The sequence below is a fragment of the Dendrobates tinctorius genome, unplaced genomic scaffold (assembly GCF_039654945.1).
Source record: "Dendrobates tinctorius isolate UK_male_01 unplaced genomic scaffold, ASM3965494v1 ptg000272l, whole genome shotgun sequence".
Taxonomy (NCBI): domain Eukaryota; kingdom Metazoa; phylum Chordata; class Amphibia; order Anura; family Dendrobatidae; genus Dendrobates; species Dendrobates tinctorius.
Genome location: NW_027361939.1, coordinates 12116849 through 12135532, shown reverse-complemented (window position 1 = coordinate 12135532; position 18684 = coordinate 12116849). Strand labels below are relative to the sequence as shown.

The following is an 18684-nucleotide window of genomic DNA, read 5'->3' as shown; positions in this document are numbered from 1 at the left end:
TTGCACAAGAAACGTCTGCAGATTGGCACGTGCATCTTACCTCGTTAGCGCAGTAGGTAGCGCGTCAGTCTCATAATCTGAAGGTCGTGAGTTCGATACTCACACGGGGCAGCGGGCTCCTCTTTTCCGAAGAGATTTTGTCAAAAACTTAGAACTTTCCTGTTCATTTCTAACACGTTTCTGATAAGTAAGGATTTGTGAACCCAAATGACACATGGGATGCTGGTTCTCTTGACCCGTTTGCAGTATAAAGAGGCAGATGAGAGTGATTTGAGCTATGAAAAAAAATTAAATCTTGTGCCAAAGGTCGTCACAATGAATGTAACCAAAAGCTCGTGTTCAGAATGATTGACAGCTAAGCGCAAAATCTACCTGAAATACTTTTGTCTGAAAAACACCCGCGTCAGTCTCATAATCTGAAGGTCGTAAGTTCGATCCTCACACGGGGCAGCAGGCTCCTCTTTTCCGAAGAGATTTTGTCAAAAACTTAGAACTTTCCCTTTCAGTTCTAACACGTTTCTGATAAGTAAGGATTTGTGAACCCAAATGACAGATGGGACACATGGGTTGCTGTTTCTCTTGACCCGTTTGCTGTATAAAGAGGCAGATGAGAGTGATTTGAGCTGTTTGACAGCTAAGCGCAAAATCTACCTGAAATACTTTTGTCTGAAAAACACCCGTCAGTAGCGAGCGCGTCAGTCTCATATTCTGAAGTTCGTGAGTTCGATACTCACACGGGCCAGCGGGCTCCTCTTTTCCGAAGAGATTTTGTCAAAAACTTAGAACTTTCCTGTTCATTTCTAACACGTTTCTGATAAGTAAGGATTTGTGAACCCAAATGACACATGGGATGCTGGTTCTCTTGACCCGTTTGCTGTATAAAGAGGCAGATGAGAGTGATTTGAGCTATGAAAAAAAATTAAATCTTGTGCCAAAGGTCGTCACAATGAATGTAACCAAAAGCTGGTGTTCAGAATGATTGACAGCTAAGCGCAAAATCTACCTGAAATACTTTTGTCTGAAAAACACCCGCGTCAGTCTCATAATCTGAAGGTCGTGAGTTCGATCCTCACACGGGGCAGCAGGCTCCTCTTTTCCGAAGAGATTTTGTCAAAAACTTAGAACTTTCCCTTTCAGTTCTAAAACGTTTCTGATAAGTAAGGATTTGTGAACCCAAATGACAGATGGGACACATGGGTTGCTGTTTCTCTTGACCCGTTTGCTGTATAAAGAGGCAGATGAGAGTGATTTGAGCTGTTTGACAGCTAAGCGCAAAATCTACCTGAAATACTTTTGTCTGAAAAACACCCGTCAGTAGCGAGCGCGTCAGTCTCATATTCTGAAGTTCGTGAGTTCGATCCTCACATGGGGAAGCGGTACCCTCTTTTCTGAAGAGATTCTGTCACCAAATTAGAACTTTCCCTTTCAGATTTAAAATGTTTCTGATAAGTAAGAATTTGCGAACCCAAATGACAGACAGGACACATGGGTTGTTGATTCTCTTGACACGTTTGCTGTAAAAGGGGCTAGTTGAGATTGATTTGAGCTATGAAACCAAATTAAATCTTGTGCCAAAGTTCATCACAACGAACGGACCAAAAGATGGCGTTCAGAATTTTCGACAGCTTAACGCAAATTTTACCTGAAATACTTTTGTCTGAAAAACACCTTTGTCTTTGAATGTTGGTGGCAGTACAGAAAAGTACATTCCCATACCGGGAGTTGAACCCGGCCCGCCTGGGTGAGAACCAGGAATCCTAACCGCTAGACCATATGGGAAAAGATGTGCTGTCTTATCAGTGACAATCTGAAAAAAAATAAGTTTTCTACTTGGCACAAGCAACTTCTGCAGTTCTATTTGCGCAGCTTGCCTCGTTAACACAGTTGTAAGCAAATCAGTCTCATAAGCTGAAAGATGAACGTTCGATTCTTAGACGGGGTACTGGTCCCTCGTTTTCTCAATCGATTCTGTCTCCATCTTGGCTACAGGGCCACAGATTTTTCCGATTCAGTACCAAAACATAACCAATTTAGTTCCTAAACTGTTTCCACGTACAAGGCATGGGGCAGCTTTTGAATGTGTGTACTAGTTCCAAAGGAGTGTCACTCCCATAGCAGGAAGTAAACCAGTCGACCAGGGATACTAGGTCCTATCCACTTTTCCACGTGGGACAAGTTATACACTAAGCAGCAAGATAAATTTAAAAAAAAAAAAAAAAAAAAAAGAAGTTTTTGCTCTGATTAAATAGCTTTTACATCACAAAAGAAAAAAGTTGCCACATGAGCATGGTACTTAGCACGTCAGTTGGTAATCTGAAGTTCATGAGGTTTTTTCCTCACACGTGGAACTATTCTCCCCCCTTTTCTTGGGATATTGTGTCACCCACTCAGAACTTTCTCACTGAAACGTTTCCGATTCGAAAGGAAACAGGAGCCTTAGTGACAGAAAGAACACATGGATTGTTGCGTCCCTTGACGCTTTGGAGTAATAAGGTGTAGTTGAGAATGGTTTAAGCTATGAAACAAAATGAAATCTTGTGCTAAAGGTCAGTAAGAGCCACAAATACCCTGATGTTCAGCATTTTTGACTGCAAAGTACAAAATCTACCTGAAATATTATTGTCTGGAAAATACATTTCTGTCTTTGATTGTTGGCAGTAGTACAGTAAAAGGTGCGTTCCCATACCGGGAGTCGAACACGGGCCGCCTGGGTGAAAACCAGGAATCCTAACCGCTAGACCATATGGGAATGGATAGCTACACACTGAGGTATCTATTGAAAAAAATCAGCTCGGGGGCTTGCACAAGAAACGTCTGCAGATTGGCACGTGCATCTTACCTCGTTAGCGCAGTAGGTAGCGCGTCAGTCTCATAATCTGAAGGTCGTGAGTTCGATACTCACACGGGGCAGCGGGCTCCTCTTTTCCGAAGAGATTTTGTCAAAAACTTAGAACTTTCCTGTTCATTTCTAACACGTTTCTGATAAGTAAGGATTTGTGAACCCAAATGACACATGGGATGCTGGTTCTCTTGACCCGTTTGCAGTATAAAGAGGCAGATGAGAGTGATTTGAGCTATGAAAAAAAATTAAATCTTGTGCCAAAGGTCGTCACAATGAATGTAACCAAAAGCTCGTGTTCAGAATGATTGACAGCTAAGCGCAAAATCTACCTGAAATACTTTTGTCTGAAAAACACCCGCGTCAGTCTCATAATCTGAAGGTCGTAAGTTCGATCCTCACACGGGGCAGCAGGCTCCTCTTTTCCGAAGAGATTTTGTCAAAAACTTAGAACTTTCCCTTTCAGTTCTAACACGTTTCTGATAAGTAAGGATTTGTGAACCCAAATGACAGATGGGACACATGGGTTGCTGTTTCTCTTGACCCGTTTGCTGTATAAAGAGGCAGATGAGAGTGATTTGAGCTGTTTGACAGCTAAGCGCAAAATCTACCTGAAATACTTTTGTCTGAAAAACACCCGTCAGTAGCGAGCGCGTCAGTCTCATATTCTGAAGTTCGTGAGTTCGATACTCACACGGGCCAGCGGGCTCCTCTTTTCCGAAGAGATTTTGTCAAAAACTTAGAACTTTCCTGTTCATTTCTAACACGTTTCTGATAAGTAAGGATTTGTGAACCCAAATGACACATGGGATGCTGGTTCTCTTGACCCGTTTGCTGTATAAAGAGGCAGATGAGAGTGATTTGAGCTATGAAAAAAAATTAAATCTTGTGCCAAAGGTCGTCACAATGAATGTAACCAAAAGCTGGTGTTCAGAATGATTGACAGCTAAGCGCAAAATCTACCTGAAATACTTTTGTCTGAAAAACACCCGCGTCAGTCTCATAATCTGAAGGTCGTGAGTTCGATCCTCACACGGGGCAGCAGGCTCCTCTTTTCCGAAGAGATTTTGTCAAAAACTTAGAACTTTCCCTTTCAGTTCTAAAACGTTTCTGATAAGTAAGGATTTGTGAACCCAAATGACAGATGGGACACATGGGTTGCTGTTTCTCTTGACCCGTTTGCTGTATAAAGAGGCAGATGAGAGTGATTTGAGCTGTTTGACAGCTAAGCGCAAAATCTACCTGAAATACTTTTGTCTGAAAAACACCCGTCAGTAGCGAGCGCGTCAGTCTCATATTCTGAAGTTCGTGAGTTCGATCCTCACATGGGGAAGCGGTACCCTCTTTTCTGAAGAGATTCTGTCACCAAATTAGAACTTTCCCTTTCAGATTTAAAATGTTTCTGATAAGTAAGAATTTGCGAACCCAAATGACAGACAGGACACATGGGTTGTTGATTCTCTTGACACGTTTGCTGTAAAAGGGGCTAGTTGAGATTGATTTGAGCTATGAAACCAAATTAAATCTTGTGCCAAAGTTCATCACAACGAACGGACCAAAAGATGGCGTTCAGAATTTTCGACAGCTTAACGCAAATTCTACCTGAAATACTTTTGTCTGAAAAACACCTTTGTCTTTGAATGTTGGTGGCAGTACAGAAAAGTACATTCCCATACCGGGAGTTGAACCCGGCACGCCTGGGTGAGAACCAGGAATCCTAACCGCTAGACCATATGGGAAAAGATGTGCTGTCTTATCAGTGACAATCTGAAAAAAAATAAGTTTTCTACTTGGCACAAGCAACTTCTGCAGTTCTATTTGCGCAGCTTGCCTCGTTAACACAGTTGTAAGCAAATCAGTCTCATAAGCTGAAAGATGAACGTTCGATTCTTAGACGGGGTACTGGTCCCTCGTTTTCTCAATCGATTCTGTCTCCATCTTGGCTACAGGGCCACAGATTTTTCCGATTCAGTACCAAAACATAACCAATTTAGTTCCTAAACTGTTTCCACGTACAAGGCATGGGGCAGCTTTTGAATGTGTGTACTAGTTCCAAAGGAGTGTCACTCCCATAGCAGGAAGTAAACCAGTCGACCAGGGATACTAGGTCCTATCCACTTTTCCACGTGGGACAAGTTATACACTAAGCAGCAAGATAAATTTAAAAAAAAAAAAAAAAAAAAAAAAAGAAGTTTTTGCTCTGATTAAATAGCTTTTACATCACAAAAGAAAAAAGTTGCCACATGAGCATGGTACTTAGCACGTCAGTTGGTAATCTGAAGTTCATGAGGTTTTTTCCTCACACGTGGAACTATTCTCCCCCCTTTTCTTGGGATATTGTGTCACCCACTCAGAACTTTCTCACTGAAACATTTCCGATTCGAAAGGAAACAGGAGCCTTAGTGACAGACAGAACACATGGATTGTTGCGTCCCTTGACGCTTTGGAGTAATAAGGTGTAGTTGAGAATGGTTTAAGCTATGAAACAAAATGAAATCTTGTGCTAAAGGTCAGTAAGAGCCACAAATACCCTGATGTTCAGCATTTTTGACTGCAAAGTACAAAATCTACCTGAAATATTATTGTCTGGAAAATACATTTCTGTCTTTGATTGTTGGCAGTAGTACAGTAAAAGGTGCGTTCCCATACCGGGAGTCGAACCCGGGCCGCCTGGGTGAAAACCAGGAATCCTAACCGCTAGACCATATGGGAATGGATAGCTACACACTGAGGTATCTATTGAAAAAAATCAGCTCGGGGGCTTGCACAAGAAACGTCTGCAGATTGGCACGTGCATCTTACCTCGTTAGCGCAGTAGGTAGCGCGTCAGTCTCATAATCTGAAGGTCGTGAGTTCGATACTCACACGGGGCAGCGGGCTCCTCTTTTCCGAAGAGATTTTGTCAAAAACTTAGAACTTTCCTGTTCATTTCTAACACGTTTCTGATAAGTAAGGATTTGTGAACCCAAATGACACATGGGATGCTGGTTCTCTTGACCCGTTTGCTGTATAAAGAGGCAGATGAGAGTGATTTGAGCTATGAAAAAAAATTAAATCTTGTGCCAAAGGTCGTCACAATGAATGTAACCAAAAGCTGGTGTTCAGAATGATTGACAGCTAAGCGCAAAATCTACCTGAAATACTTTTGTCTGAAAAACACCCGCGTCAGTCTCATAATCTGAAGGTCGTAAGTTCGATCCTCACACGGGGCAGCAGGCTCCTCTTTTCCGAAGAGATTTTGTCAAAAACTTAGAACTTTCCCTTTCAGTTCTAACACGTTTCTGATAAGTAAGGATTTGTGAACCCAAATGACAGATGGGACACATGGGTTGCTGTTTCTCTTGACCCGTTTGCTGTATAAAGAGGCAGATGAGAGTGATTTGAGCTGTTTGACAGCTAAGCGCAAAATCTACCTGAAATACTTTTGTCTGAAAAACACCCGTCAGTAGCGAGCGCGTCAGTCTCATATTCTGAAGTTCGTGAGTTCGATACTCACACGGGGCAGCGGGCTCCTCTTTTCCGAAGAGATTTTGTCAAAAACTTAGAACTTTCCTGTTCATTTCTAACACGTTTCTGATAAGTAAGGATTTGTGAACCCAAATGACACATGGGATGCTGGTTCTCTTGACCCGTTTGCTGTATAAAGAGGCAGATGAGAGTGATTTGAGCTATGAAAAAAAATTAAATCTTGTGCCAAAGGTCGTCACAATGAATGTAACCAAAAGCTGGTGTTCAGAATGATTGACAGCTAAGCGCAAAATCTACCTGAAATACTTTTGTCTGAAAAACACCCGCGTCAGTCTCATAATCTGAAGGTCGTGAGTTCGATCCTCACACGGGGCAGCAGGCTCCTCTTTTCCGAAGAGATTTTGTCAAAAACTTAGAACTTTCCCTTTCAGTTCTAACACGTTTCTGATAAGTAAGGATTTGTGAACCCAAATGACAGATGGGACACATGGGTTGCTGTTTCTCTTGACCCGTTTGCTGTATAAAGAGGCAGATGAGAGTGATTTGAGCTGTTTGACAGCTAAGCGCAAAATCTACCTGAAATACTTTTGTCTGAAAAACACCCGTCAGTAGCGAGCGCGTCAGTCTCATATTCTGAAGTTCGTGAGTTCGATCCTCACATGGGGAAGCGGTACCCTCTTTTCTGAAGAGATTCTGTCACCAAATTAGAACTTTCCCTTTCAGATTTAAAATGTTTCTGATAAGTAAGAATTTGCGAACCCAAATGACAGACAGGACACATGGGTTGTTGATTCTCTTGACACGTTTGCTGTAAAAGGGGCTAGTTGAGATTGATTTGAGCTATGAAACCAAATTAAATCTTGTGCCAAAGTTCATCACAACGAACGGACCAAAAGATGGCGTTCAGAATTTTCGACAGCTTAACGCAAATTCTACCTGAAATACTTTTGTCTGAAAAACACCTTTGTCTTTGAATGTTGGTGGCAGTACAGAAAAGTACATTCCCATACCGGGAGTTGAACCCGGCCCGCCTGGGTGAGAACCAGGAATCCTAACCGCTAGACCATATGGGAAAAGATGTGCTGTCTTATCAGTGACAATCTGAAAAAAAATAAGTTTTCTACTTGGCACAAGCAACTTCTGCAGTTCTATTTGCGCAGCTTGCCTCGTTAACACAGTTGTAAGCAAATCAGTCTCATAAGCTGAAAGATGAACGTTCGATTCTTAGACGGGGTACTGGTCCCTCGTTTTCTCAATCGATTCTGTCTCCATCTTGGCTACAGGGCCACAGATTTTTCCGATTCAGTACCAAAACATAACCAATTTAGTTCCTAAACTGTTTCCACGTACAAGGCATGGGGCAGCTTTTGAATGTGTGTACTAGTTCCAAAGGAGTGTCACTCCCATAGCAGGAAGTAAACCAGTCGACCAGGGATACTAGGTCCTATCCACTTTTCCACGTGGGACAAGTTATACACTAAGCAGCAAGATAAATTTAAAAAAAAAAAAAAAAAAAAAAAAAGAAGTTTTTGCTCTGATTAAATAGCTTTTACATCACAAAAGAAAAAAGTTGCCACATGAGCATGGTACTTAGCACGTCAGTTGGTAATCTGAAGTTCATGAGGTTTTTTCCTCACACGTGGAACTATTCTCCCCCCTTTTCTTGGGATATTGTGTCACCCACTCAGAACTTTCTCACTGAAACATTTCCGATTCGAAAGGAAACAGGAGCCTTAGTGACAGACAGAACACATGGATTGTTGCGTCCCTTGACGCTTTGGAGTAATAAGGTGTAGTTGAGAATGGTTTAAGCTATGAAACAAAATGAAATCTTGTGCTAAAGGTCAGTAAGAGCCACAAATACCCTGATGTTCAGCATTTTTGACTGCAAAGTACAAAATCTACCTGAAATATTATTGTCTGGAAAATACATTTCTGTCTTTGATTGTTGGCAGTAGTACAGTAAAAGGTGCGTTCCCATACCGGGAGTCGAACCCGGGCCGCCTGGGTGAAAACCAGGAATCCTAACCGCTAGACCATATGGGAATGGATAGCTACACACTGAGGTATCTATTGAAAAAAATCAGCACGGGGGCTTGCACAAGAAACGTCTGCAGATTGGCACGTGCATCTTACCTCGTTAGCGCAGTAGGTAGCGCGTCAGTCTCATAATCTGAAGGTCGTGAGTTCGATACTCACACGGGGCAGCGGGCTCCTCTTTTCCGAAGAGATTTTGTCAAAAACTTAGAACTTTCCTGTTCATTTCTAACACGTTTCTGATAAGTAAGGATTTGTGAACCCAAATGACACATGGGATGCTGGTTCTCTTGACCCGTTTGCTGTATAAAGAGGCAGATGAGAGTGATTTGAGCTATGAAAAAAAATTAAATCTTGTGCCAAAGGTCGTCACAATGAATGTAACCAAAAGCTGGTGTTCAGAATGATTGACAGCTAAGCGCAAAATCTACCTGAAATACTTTTGTCTGAAAAACACCCGCGTCAGTCTCATAATCTGAAGGTCGTAAGTTCGATCCTCACACGGGGCAGCAGGCTCCTCTTTTCCGAAGAGATTTTGTCAAAAACTTAGAACTTTCCCTTTCAGTTCTAACACGTTTCTGATAAGTAAGGATTTGTGAACCCAAATGACAGATGGGACACATGGGTTGCTGTTTCTCTTGACCCGTTTGCTGTATAAAGAGGCAGATGAGAGTGATTTGAGCTGTTTGACAGCTAAGCGCAAAATCTACCTGAAATACTTTTGTCTGAAAAACACCCGTCAGTAGCGAGCGCGTCAGTCTCATATTCTGAAGTTCGTGAGTTCGATACTCACACGGGGCAGCGGGCTCCTCTTTTCCGAAGAGATTTTGTCAAAAACTTAGAACTTTCCTGTTCATTTCTAACACGTTTCTGATAAGTAAGGATTTGTGAACCCAAATGACACATGGGATGCTGGTTCTCTTGACCCGTTTGCTGTATAAAGAGGCAGATGAGAGTGATTTGAGCTATGAAAAAAAATTAAATCTTGTGCCAAAGGTCGTCACAATGAATGTAACCAAAAGCTGGTGTTCAGAATGATTGACAGCTAAGCGCAAAATCTACCTGAAATACTTTTGTCTGAAAAACACCCGCGTCAGTCTCATAATCTGAAGGTCGTGAGTTCGATCCTCACACGGGGCAGCAGGCTCCTCTTTTCCGAAGAGATTTTGTCAAAAACTTAGAACTTTCCCTTTCAGTTCTAACACGTTTCTGATAAGTAAGGATTTGTGAACCCAAATGACAGATGGGACACATGGGTTGCTGTTTCTCTTGACCCGTTTGCTGTATAAAGAGGCAGATGAGAGTGATTTGAGCTGTTTGACAGCTAAGCGCAAAATCTACCTGAAATACTTTTGTCTGAAAAACACCCGTCAGTAGCGAGCGCGTCAGTCTCATATTCTGAAGTTCGTGAGTTCGATCCTCACATGGGGAAGCGGTACCCTCTTTTCTGAAGAGATTCTGTCACCAAATTAGAACTTTCCCTTTCAGATTTAAAATGTTTCTGATAAGTAAGAATTTGCGAACCCAAATGACAGACAGGACACATGGGTTGTTGATTCTCTTGACACGTTTGCTGTAAAAGGGGCTAGTTGAGATTGATTTGAGCTATGAAACCAAATTAAATCTTGTGCCAAAGTTCATCACAACGAACGGACCAAAAGATGGCGTTCAGAATTTTCGACAGCTTAACGCAAATTCTACCTGAAATACTTTTGTCTGAAAAACACCTTTGTCTTTGAATGTTGGTGGCAGTACAGAAAAGTACATTCCCATACCGGGAGTTGAACCCGGCCCGCCTGGGTGAGAACCAGGAATCCTAACCGCTAGACCATATGGGAAAAGATGTGCTGTCTTATCAGTGACAATCTGAAAAAAAATAAGTTTTCTACTTGGCACAAGCAACTTCTGCAGTTCTATTTGCGCAGCTTGCCTCGTTAACACAGTTGTAAGCAAATCAGTCTCATAAGCTGAAAGATGAACGTTCGATTCTTAGACGGGGTACTGGTCCCTCGTTTTCTCAATCGATTCTGTCTCCATCTTGGCTACAGGGCCACAGATTTTTCCGATTCAGTACCAAAACATAACCAATTTAGTTCCTAAACTGTTTCCACGTACAAGGCATGGGGCAGCTTTTGAATGTGTGTACTAGTTCCAAAGGAGTGTCACTCCCATAGCAGGAAGTAAACCAGTCGACCAGGGATACTAGGTCCTATCCACTTTTCCACGTGGGACAAGTTATACACTAAGCAGCAAGATAAATTTAAAAAAAAAAAAAAAAAAAAAAAAGAAGTTTTTGCTCTGATTAAATAGCTTTTACATCACAAAAGAAAAAAGTTGCCACATGAGCATGGTACTTAGCACGTCAGTTGGTAATCTGAAGTTCATGAGGTTTTTTCCTCACACGTGGAACTATTCTCCCCCCTTTTCTTGGGATATTGTGTCACCCACTCAGAACTTTCTCACTGAAACATTTCCGATTCGAAAGGAAACAGGAGCCTTAGTGACAGACAGAACACATGGATTGTTGCGTCCCTTGACGCTTTGGAGTAATAAGGTGTAGTTGAGAATGGTTTAAGCTATGAAACAAAATGAAATCTTGTGCTAAAGGTCAGTAAGAGCCACAAATACCCTGATGTTCAGCATTTTTGACTGAAAAGTACAAAATCTACCTGAAATATTATTGTCTGGAAAATACATTTCTGTCTTTGATTGTTGGCAGTAGTACAGTAAAAGGTGCGTTCCCATACCGGGAGTCGAACCCGGGCCGCCTGGGTGAAAACCAGGAATCCTAACCGCTAGACCATATGGGAATGGATAGCTACACACTGAGGTATCTATTGAAAAAAATCAGCTCGGGGGCTTGCACAAGAAACGTCTGCAGATTGGCACGTGCATCTTACCTCGTTAGCGCAGTAGGTAGCGCGTCAGTCTCATAATCTGAAGGTCGTGAGTTCGATACTCACACGGGGCAGCGGGCTCCTCTTTTCCGAAGAGATTTTGTCAAAAACTTAGAACTTTCCTGTTCATTTCTAACACGTTTCTGATAAGTAAGGATTTGTGAACCCAAATGACACATGGGATGCTGGTTCTCTTGACCCGTTTGCTGTATAAAGAGGCAGATGCGAGTGATTTGAGCTATGAAAAAAAATTAAATCTTGTGCCAAAGGTCATCACAATGAATGTAACCAAAAGCTGGTGTTCAGAATGATTGACAGCTAAGCGCAAAATCTACCTGAAATACTTTTGTCTGAAAAACACCCGCGTCAGTCTCATAATCTGAAGGTCGTAAGTTCGATCCTCACACGGGGCAGCAGGCTCCTCTTTTCCGAAGAGATTTTGTCAAAAACTTAGAACTTTCCCTTTCAGTTCTAACACGTTTCTGATAAGTAAGGATTTGTGAACCCAAATGACAGATGGGACACATGGGTTGCTGTTTCTCTTGACCCGTTTGCTGTATAAAGAGGCAGATGAGAGTGATTTGAGCTGTTTGACAGCTAAGCGCAAAATCTACCTGAAATACTTTTGTCTGAAAAACACCCGTCAGTAGCGAGCGCGTCAGTCTCATATTCTGAAGTTCGTGAGTTCGATCCTCACATGGGGAAGCGGTCTCCTCTTTTCTGAAGAGATTCTGTCACCAAATTAGAACTTTCCCTTTCAGATTTAAAATGTTTCTGATAAGTAAGAATTTGCGAACCCAAATGACAGACAGGACACATGGGTTGTTGATTCTCTTGACACGTTTGCTGTAAAAGGGGCTAGTTGAGATTGATTTGAGCTATGAAACCAAATTAAATCTTGTGCCAAAGTTCATCACAACGAACGGACCAAAAGATGGCGTTCAGAATTTTCGACAGCTTAACGCAAATTCTACCTGAAATACTTTTGTCTGAAAAACACCTTTGTCTTTGAATGTTGGTGGCAGTACAGAAAAGTACATTCCCATACCGGGAGTTGAACCCGGCCCGCCTGGGTGAGAACCAGGAATCCTAACCGCTAGACCATATGGGAAAAGTTGTGCTGTCTTATCAGTGACAATCTGAAAAAAAATAAGTTTTCTACTTGGCACAAGCAACTTCTGCAGTTCTATTTGCGCAGCTTGCCTCGTTAACACAGTTGTAAGCAAATCAGTCTCATAAGCTGAAAGATGAACGTTCGATTCTTAGACGGGGTACTGGTCCCTCGTTTTCTCAATCGATTCTGTCTCCATCTTGGCTACAGGGCCACAGATTTTTCCGATTCAAAACCAAAACATAACCAATTTAGTTCCTAAACTGTTTCCACGTACAAGGCATGGGGCAGCTTTTGAATGTGTGTACTAGTTCCAAAGGAGTGTCACTCCCATAGCAGGAAGTAAACCAGTCGACCAGGGATACTAGGTCCTATCCACTTTTCCACGTGGGACAAGTTATACACTAAGCAGCAAGATAAATTTAAAAAAAAAAAAAAAAAAAAAAAAGAAGTTTTTGCTCTGATTAAATAGCTTTTACATCACAAAAGAAAAAAGTTGCCACATGAGCATGGTACTTAGCACGTCAGTTGGTAATCTGAAGTTCATGAGGTTTTTTCCTCACACGTGGAACTATTCTCCCCCCTTTTCTTGGGATATTGTGTCACCCACTCAGAACTTTCTCACTGAAACATTTCCGATTTGAAAGGAAACAGGAGCCTTAGTGACAGACAGAACACATGGATTGTTGCGTCCCTTGACGCTTTGGAGTAATAAGGTGTAGTTGAGAATGGTTTAAGCTATGAAACAAAATGAAATCTTGTGCTAAAGGTCAGTAAGAGCCACAAATACCCTGATGTTCAGCATTTTTGACTGCAAAGTACAAAATCTACCTGAAATATTATTGTCTGGAAAATACATTTCTGTCTTTGATTGTTGGCAGTAGTACAGTAAAAGGTGCGTTCCCATACCGGGAGTCGAACCCGGGCCGCTTGGGTGAAAACCAGGAATCCTAACCGCTAGACCATATGGGAATGGATAGCTACACACTGAGGTATCTATTGAAAAAAATCAGCACGGGGGCTTGCACAAGAAACGTCTGCAGATTGGCACGTGCATCTTACCTCGTTAGCGCAGTAGGTAGCGCGTCAGTCTCATAATCTGAAGGTCGTGAGTTCGATACTCACACGGGGCAGCGGGCTCCTCTTTTCCGAAGAGATTTTGTCAAAAACTTAGAACTTTCCTGTTCATTTCTAACACGTTTCTGATAAGTAAGGATTTGTGAACCCAAATGACACATGGGATGCTGGTTCTCTTGACCCGTTTGCTGTATAAAGAGGCAGATGAGAGTGATTTGAGCTATGAAAAAAAATTAAATCTTGTGCCAAAGGTCGTCACAATGAATGTAACCAAAAGCTGATGTTCAGAATGATTGACAGCTAAGCGCAAAATCTACCTGAAATACTTTTGTCTGAAAAACACCCGCGTCAGTCTCATAATCTGAAGGTCGTAAGTTCGATCCTCACACGGGGCAGCAGGCTCCTCTTTTCCGAAGAGATTTTGTCAAAAACTTAGAACTTTCCCTTTCAGTTCTAACACGTTTCTGATAAGTAAGGATTTGTGAACCCAAATGACAGATGGGACACATGGGTTGCTGTTTCTCTTGACCCGTTTGCTGTATAAAGAGGCAGATGAGAGTGATTTGAGCTGTTTGACAGCTAAGCGCAAAATCTACCTGAAATACTTTTGTCTGAAAAACACCCGTCAGTAGCGAGCGCGTCAGTCTCATATTCTGAAGTTCGTGAGTTCGATACTCACACGGGGCAGCGGGCTCCTCTTTTCCGAAGAGATTTTGTCAAAAACTTAGAACTTTCCTGTTCATTTCTAACACGTTTCTGATAAGTAAGGATTTGTGAACCCAAATGACACATGGGATGCTGGTTCTCTTGACCCGTTTGCTGTATAAAGAGGCAGATGAGAGTGATTTGAGCTATGAAAAAAAATTAAATCTTGTGCCAAAGGTCGTCACAATGAATGTAACCAAAAGCTGGTGTTCAGAATGATTGACAGCTAAGCGCAAAATCTACCTGAAATACTTTTGTCTGAAAAACACCCGCGTCAGTCTCATAATCTGAAGGTCGTGAGTTCGATCCTCACACGGGGCAGCAGGCTCCTCTTTTCCGAAGAGATTTTGTCAAAAACTTAGAACTTTCCCTTTCAGTTCTAACACGTTTCTGATAAGTAAGGATTTGTGAACCCAAATGACAGATGGGACACATGGGTTGCTGTTTCTCTTGACCCGTTTGCTGTATAAAGAGGCAGATGAGAGTGATTTGAGCTGTTTGACAGCTAAGCGCAAAATCTACCTGAAATACTTTTGTCTGAAAAACACCCGTCAGTAGCGAGCGCGTCAGTCTCATATTCTGAAGTTCGTGAGTTCGATCCTCACATGGGGAAGCGGTACCCTCTTTTCTGAAGAGATTCTGTCACCAAATTAGAACTTTCCCTTTCAGATTTAAAATGTTTCTGATAAGTAAGAATTTGCGAACCCAAATGACAGACAGGACACATGGGTTGTTGATTCTCTTGACACGTTTGCTGTAAAAGGGGCTAGTTGAGATTGATTTGAGCTATGAAACCAAATTAAATCTTGTGCCAAAGTTCATCACAACGAACGGACCAAAAGATGGCGTTCAGAATTTTCGACAGCTTAACGCAAATTCTACCTGAAATACTTTTGTCTGAAAAACACCTTTGTCTTTGAATGTTGGTGGCAGTACAGAAAAGTACATTCCCATACCGGGAGTTGAACCCGGCCCGCCTGGGTGAGAACCAGGAATCCTAACCGCTAGACCATATGGGAAAAGATGTGCTGTCTTATCAGTGACAATCTGAAAAAAAATAAGTTTTCTACTTGGCACAAGCAACTTCTGCAGTTCTATTTGCGCAGCTTGCCTCGTTAACACAGTTGTAAGCAAATCAGTCTCATAAGCTGAAAGATGAACGTTCGATTCTTAGACGGGGTACTGGTCCCTCGTTTTCTCAATCGATTCTGTCTCCATCTTGGCTACAGGGCCACAGATTTTTCCGATTCAGTACCAAAACATAACCAATTTAGTTCCTAAACTGTTTCCACGTACAAGGCATGGGGCAGCTTTTGAATGTGTGTACTAGTTCCAAAGGAGTGTCACTCCCATAGCAGGAAGTAAACCAGTCGACCAGGGATACTAGGTCCTATCCACTTTTCCACGTGGGACAAGTTATACACTAAGCAGCAAGATAAATTTAAAAAAAAAAAAAAAAAAAAGAAGTTTTTGCTCTGATTAAATAGCTTTTACATCACAAAAGAAAAAAGTTGCCACATGAGCATGGTACTTAGCACGTCAGTTGGTAATCTGAAGTTCATGAGGTTTTTTCCTCACACGTGGAACTATTCTCCCCCCTTTTCTTGGGATATTGTGTCACCCACTCAGAACTTTCTCACTGAAACGTTTCCGATTCGAAAGGAAACAGGAGCCTTAGTGACAGAAAGAACACATGGATTGTTGCGTCCCTTGACGCTTTGGAGTAATAAGGTGTAGTTGAGAATGGTTTAAGCTATGAAACAAAATGAAATCTTGTGCTAAAGGTCAGTAAGAGTCACAAATACCCTGATGTTCAGCATTTTTGACTGCAAAGTACAAAATCTACCTGAAATATTATTGTCTGGAAAATACATTTCTGTCTTTGATTGTTGGCAGTAGTACAGTAAAAGGTGCGTTCCCATACCGGGAGTCGAACGCGGGCCGCCTGGGTGAAAACCGGGAATCCTAACCGCTAGACCATATGGGAATGGATAGCTACACACTGAGGTATCTATTGAAAAAAATCAGCTCGGGGGCTTGCACAAGAAACGTCTGCAGATAGGCAAGTGCATCTTACCTCGTTAGCGCAGTAGGTAGCGCGTCAGTCTCATAATCTGAAGGTCGTGAGTTCGATACTCACACGGGGCAGCGGGCTCCTCTTTTCCGAAGAGATTTTGTCAAAAACTTAGAACTTTCCTGTTCATTTCTAACACGTTTCTGATAAGTAAGGATTTGTGAACCCAAATGACACATGGGATGCTGGTTCTCTTGACCCGTTTGCTGTATAAAGAGGCAGATGAGAGTGATTTGAGCTATGAAAAAAAATTAAATCTTGTGCCAAAGGTCGTCACAATGAATGTAACCAAAAGCTGGTGTTCAGAATGATTGACAGCTAAGCGCAAAATCTACCTGAAATACTTTTGTCTGAAAAACACCCGCGTCAGTCTCATAATCTGAAGGTCGTAAGTTCGATCCTCACACGGGGCAGCAGGCTCCTCTTTTCCGAAGAGATTTTGTCAAAAACTTAGAACTTTCCCTTTCAGTTCTAACACGTTTCTGATAAGTAAGGATTTGTGAACCCAAATGACAGATGGGACACATGGGTTGCTGTTTCTCTTGACCCGTTTGCTGTATAAAGAGGCAGATGAGAGTGATTTGAGCTGTTTGACAGCTAAGCGCAAAATCTACCTGAAATACTTTTGTCTGAAAAACACCCGTCAGTAGCGAGCGCGTCAGTCTCATATTCTGAAGTTCGTGAGTTCGATACTCACACGGGGCAGCGGGCTCCTCTTTTCCGAAGAGATTTTGTCAAAAACTTAGAACTTTCCTGTTCATTTCTAACACGTTTCTGATAAGTAAGGATTTGTGAACCCAAATGACACATGGGATGCTGGTTCTCTTGACCCGTTTGCTGTATAAAGAGGCAGATGAGAGTGATTTGAGCTATGAAAAAAAATTAAATCTTGTGCCAAAGGTCGTCACAATGAATGTAACCAAAAGCTGGTGTTCAGAATGATTGACAGCTAAGCGCAAAATCTACCTGAAATACTTTTGTCTGAAAAACACCCGCGTCAGTCTCATAATCTGAAGGTCGTGAGTTCGATCCTCACACGGGGCAGCAGGCTCCTCTTTTCCGAAGAGATTTTGTCAAAAACTTAGAACTTTCCCTTTCAGTTCTAACACGTTTCTGATAAGTAAGGATTTGTGAACCCAAATGACAGATGGGACACATGGGTTGCTGTTTCTCTTGACCCGTTTGCTGTATAAAGAGGCAGATGAGAGTGATTTGAGCTGTTTGACAGCTAAGCGCAAAATCTACCTGAAATACTTTTGTCTGAAAAACACCCGTCAGTAGCGAGCGCGTCAGTCTCATATTCTGAAGTTCGTGAGTTCGATCCTCACATGGGGAAGCGGTACCCTCTTTTCTGAAGAGATTCTGTCACCAAATTAGAACTTTCCCTTTCAGATTTAAAATGTTTCTGATAAGTAAGAATTTGCGAACCCAAATGACAGACAGGACACATGGGTTGTTGATTCTCTTGACACGTTTGCTGTAAAAGGGGCTAGTTGAGATTGATTTGAGCTATGAAACCAAATTAAATCTTGTGCCAAAGTTCATCACAACGAACGGACCAAAAGATGGCGTTCAGAATTTTCGACAGCTTAACGCAAATTCTACCTGAAATACTATTGTCTGAAAAACACCTTTGTCTTTGAATGTTGGTGGCAGTACAGAAAAGTACATTCCCATACCGGGAGTTGAACCCGGCACGCCTGGGTGAGAACCAGGAATCCTAACCGCTAGACCATATGGGAAAAGATGTGCTGTCTTATCAGTGACAATCTGAAAAAAAATAAGTTTTCTACTTGGCACAAGCAACTTCTGCAGTTCTATTTGCGCAGCTTGCCTCGTTAACACAGTTGTAAGCAAATCAGTCTCATAAGCTGAAAGATGAACGTTCGATTCTTAGACGGGGTACTGGTCCCTCGTTTTCTCAATCGATTCTGTCTCCATCTTGGCTACAGGGCCACAGATTTTTCCGATTCAGTACCAAAACATAACCAATTTAGTTCCTAAACTGTTTCCACGTACAAGGCATGGGGCAGCTTTTGAATGTGTGTACTAGTTCCAAAGGAGTGTCACTCCCATAGCAGGAAGTAAACCAGTCGACCAGGGATACTAGGTCCTATCCACTTTTCCACGTGGGACAAGTTATACACTAAGCAGCAAGATAAATTTAAAAAAAAAAAAAAAAAAAAGAAGTTTTTGCTCTGATTAAATAGCTTTTACATCACAAAAGAAAAAAGTTGCCACATGAGCATGGTACTTAGCACGTCAGTTGGTAATCTGAAGTTCATGAGGTTTTTTCCTCACACGTGGAACTATTCTCCCCCCTTTTCTTGGGATATTGTGTCACCCACTCAGAACTTTCTCACTGAAACGTTTCCGATTCGAAAGGAAACAGGAGCCTTAGTGACAGAAAGAACACATGGATTGTTGCGTCCCTTGACGCTTTGGAGTAATAAGGTGTAGTTGAGAATGGTTTAAG

General features: G+C 42.0%; 19 non-coding genes across 19 annotated transcripts; 7 read left to right on the top strand and 12 right to left on the bottom strand.

The window, feature by feature from the left end:
- Positions 1-38: 38 nt before the first annotated feature.
- On the top strand, positions 39-111 carry TRNAM-CAU (transfer RNA methionine (anticodon CAU)). The gene has a single exon. It is a non-coding gene; the product is annotated as a tRNA-Met (tRNA).
- Positions 112-1707: 1596 nt separating this feature from the next.
- TRNAE-CUC (transfer RNA glutamic acid (anticodon CUC)) lies at positions 1708-1779 on the bottom strand. The gene has a single exon. It is a non-coding gene; the product is annotated as a tRNA-Glu (tRNA).
- Positions 1780-2677: 898 nt separating this feature from the next.
- On the bottom strand, positions 2678-2749 carry TRNAE-UUC (transfer RNA glutamic acid (anticodon UUC)). Its single transcript has one exon. It is a non-coding gene; the product is annotated as a tRNA-Glu (tRNA).
- An 88-nt stretch (positions 2750-2837) lies between these two features.
- On the top strand, positions 2838-2910 carry TRNAM-CAU (transfer RNA methionine (anticodon CAU)). Its single transcript has one exon. It is a non-coding gene; the product is annotated as a tRNA-Met (tRNA).
- A 1596-nt stretch (positions 2911-4506) lies between these two features.
- On the bottom strand, positions 4507-4578 carry TRNAE-CUC (transfer RNA glutamic acid (anticodon CUC)). Its single transcript has one exon. It is a non-coding gene; the product is annotated as a tRNA-Glu (tRNA).
- Positions 4579-5479: 901 nt separating this feature from the next.
- TRNAE-UUC (transfer RNA glutamic acid (anticodon UUC)) lies at positions 5480-5551 on the bottom strand. The gene has a single exon. It is a non-coding gene; the product is annotated as a tRNA-Glu (tRNA).
- An 88-nt stretch (positions 5552-5639) lies between these two features.
- TRNAM-CAU (transfer RNA methionine (anticodon CAU)) lies at positions 5640-5712 on the top strand. Its single transcript has one exon. It is a non-coding gene; the product is annotated as a tRNA-Met (tRNA).
- A 1596-nt stretch (positions 5713-7308) lies between these two features.
- On the bottom strand, positions 7309-7380 carry TRNAE-CUC (transfer RNA glutamic acid (anticodon CUC)). The gene has a single exon. It is a non-coding gene; the product is annotated as a tRNA-Glu (tRNA).
- Positions 7381-8281: 901 nt separating this feature from the next.
- TRNAE-UUC (transfer RNA glutamic acid (anticodon UUC)) lies at positions 8282-8353 on the bottom strand. The gene has a single exon. It is a non-coding gene; the product is annotated as a tRNA-Glu (tRNA).
- Positions 8354-8441: 88 nt separating this feature from the next.
- On the top strand, positions 8442-8514 carry TRNAM-CAU (transfer RNA methionine (anticodon CAU)). Its single transcript has one exon. It is a non-coding gene; the product is annotated as a tRNA-Met (tRNA).
- A 1596-nt stretch (positions 8515-10110) lies between these two features.
- Positions 10111-10182, bottom strand: TRNAE-CUC (transfer RNA glutamic acid (anticodon CUC)). Its single transcript has one exon. It is a non-coding gene; the product is annotated as a tRNA-Glu (tRNA).
- A 900-nt stretch (positions 10183-11082) lies between these two features.
- On the bottom strand, positions 11083-11154 carry TRNAE-UUC (transfer RNA glutamic acid (anticodon UUC)). Its single transcript has one exon. It is a non-coding gene; the product is annotated as a tRNA-Glu (tRNA).
- Positions 11155-11242: 88 nt separating this feature from the next.
- Positions 11243-11315, top strand: TRNAM-CAU (transfer RNA methionine (anticodon CAU)). The gene has a single exon. It is a non-coding gene; the product is annotated as a tRNA-Met (tRNA).
- A 965-nt stretch (positions 11316-12280) lies between these two features.
- TRNAE-CUC (transfer RNA glutamic acid (anticodon CUC)) lies at positions 12281-12352 on the bottom strand. The gene has a single exon. It is a non-coding gene; the product is annotated as a tRNA-Glu (tRNA).
- Positions 12353-13252: 900 nt separating this feature from the next.
- TRNAE-UUC (transfer RNA glutamic acid (anticodon UUC)) lies at positions 13253-13324 on the bottom strand. The gene has a single exon. It is a non-coding gene; the product is annotated as a tRNA-Glu (tRNA).
- Positions 13325-13412: 88 nt separating this feature from the next.
- Positions 13413-13485, top strand: TRNAM-CAU (transfer RNA methionine (anticodon CAU)). Its single transcript has one exon. It is a non-coding gene; the product is annotated as a tRNA-Met (tRNA).
- Positions 13486-15081: 1596 nt separating this feature from the next.
- TRNAE-CUC (transfer RNA glutamic acid (anticodon CUC)) lies at positions 15082-15153 on the bottom strand. Its single transcript has one exon. It is a non-coding gene; the product is annotated as a tRNA-Glu (tRNA).
- A 1056-nt stretch (positions 15154-16209) lies between these two features.
- TRNAM-CAU (transfer RNA methionine (anticodon CAU)) lies at positions 16210-16282 on the top strand. Its single transcript has one exon. It is a non-coding gene; the product is annotated as a tRNA-Met (tRNA).
- A 1596-nt stretch (positions 16283-17878) lies between these two features.
- TRNAE-CUC (transfer RNA glutamic acid (anticodon CUC)) lies at positions 17879-17950 on the bottom strand. Its single transcript has one exon. It is a non-coding gene; the product is annotated as a tRNA-Glu (tRNA).
- Positions 17951-18684: the final 734 nt, after the last annotated feature.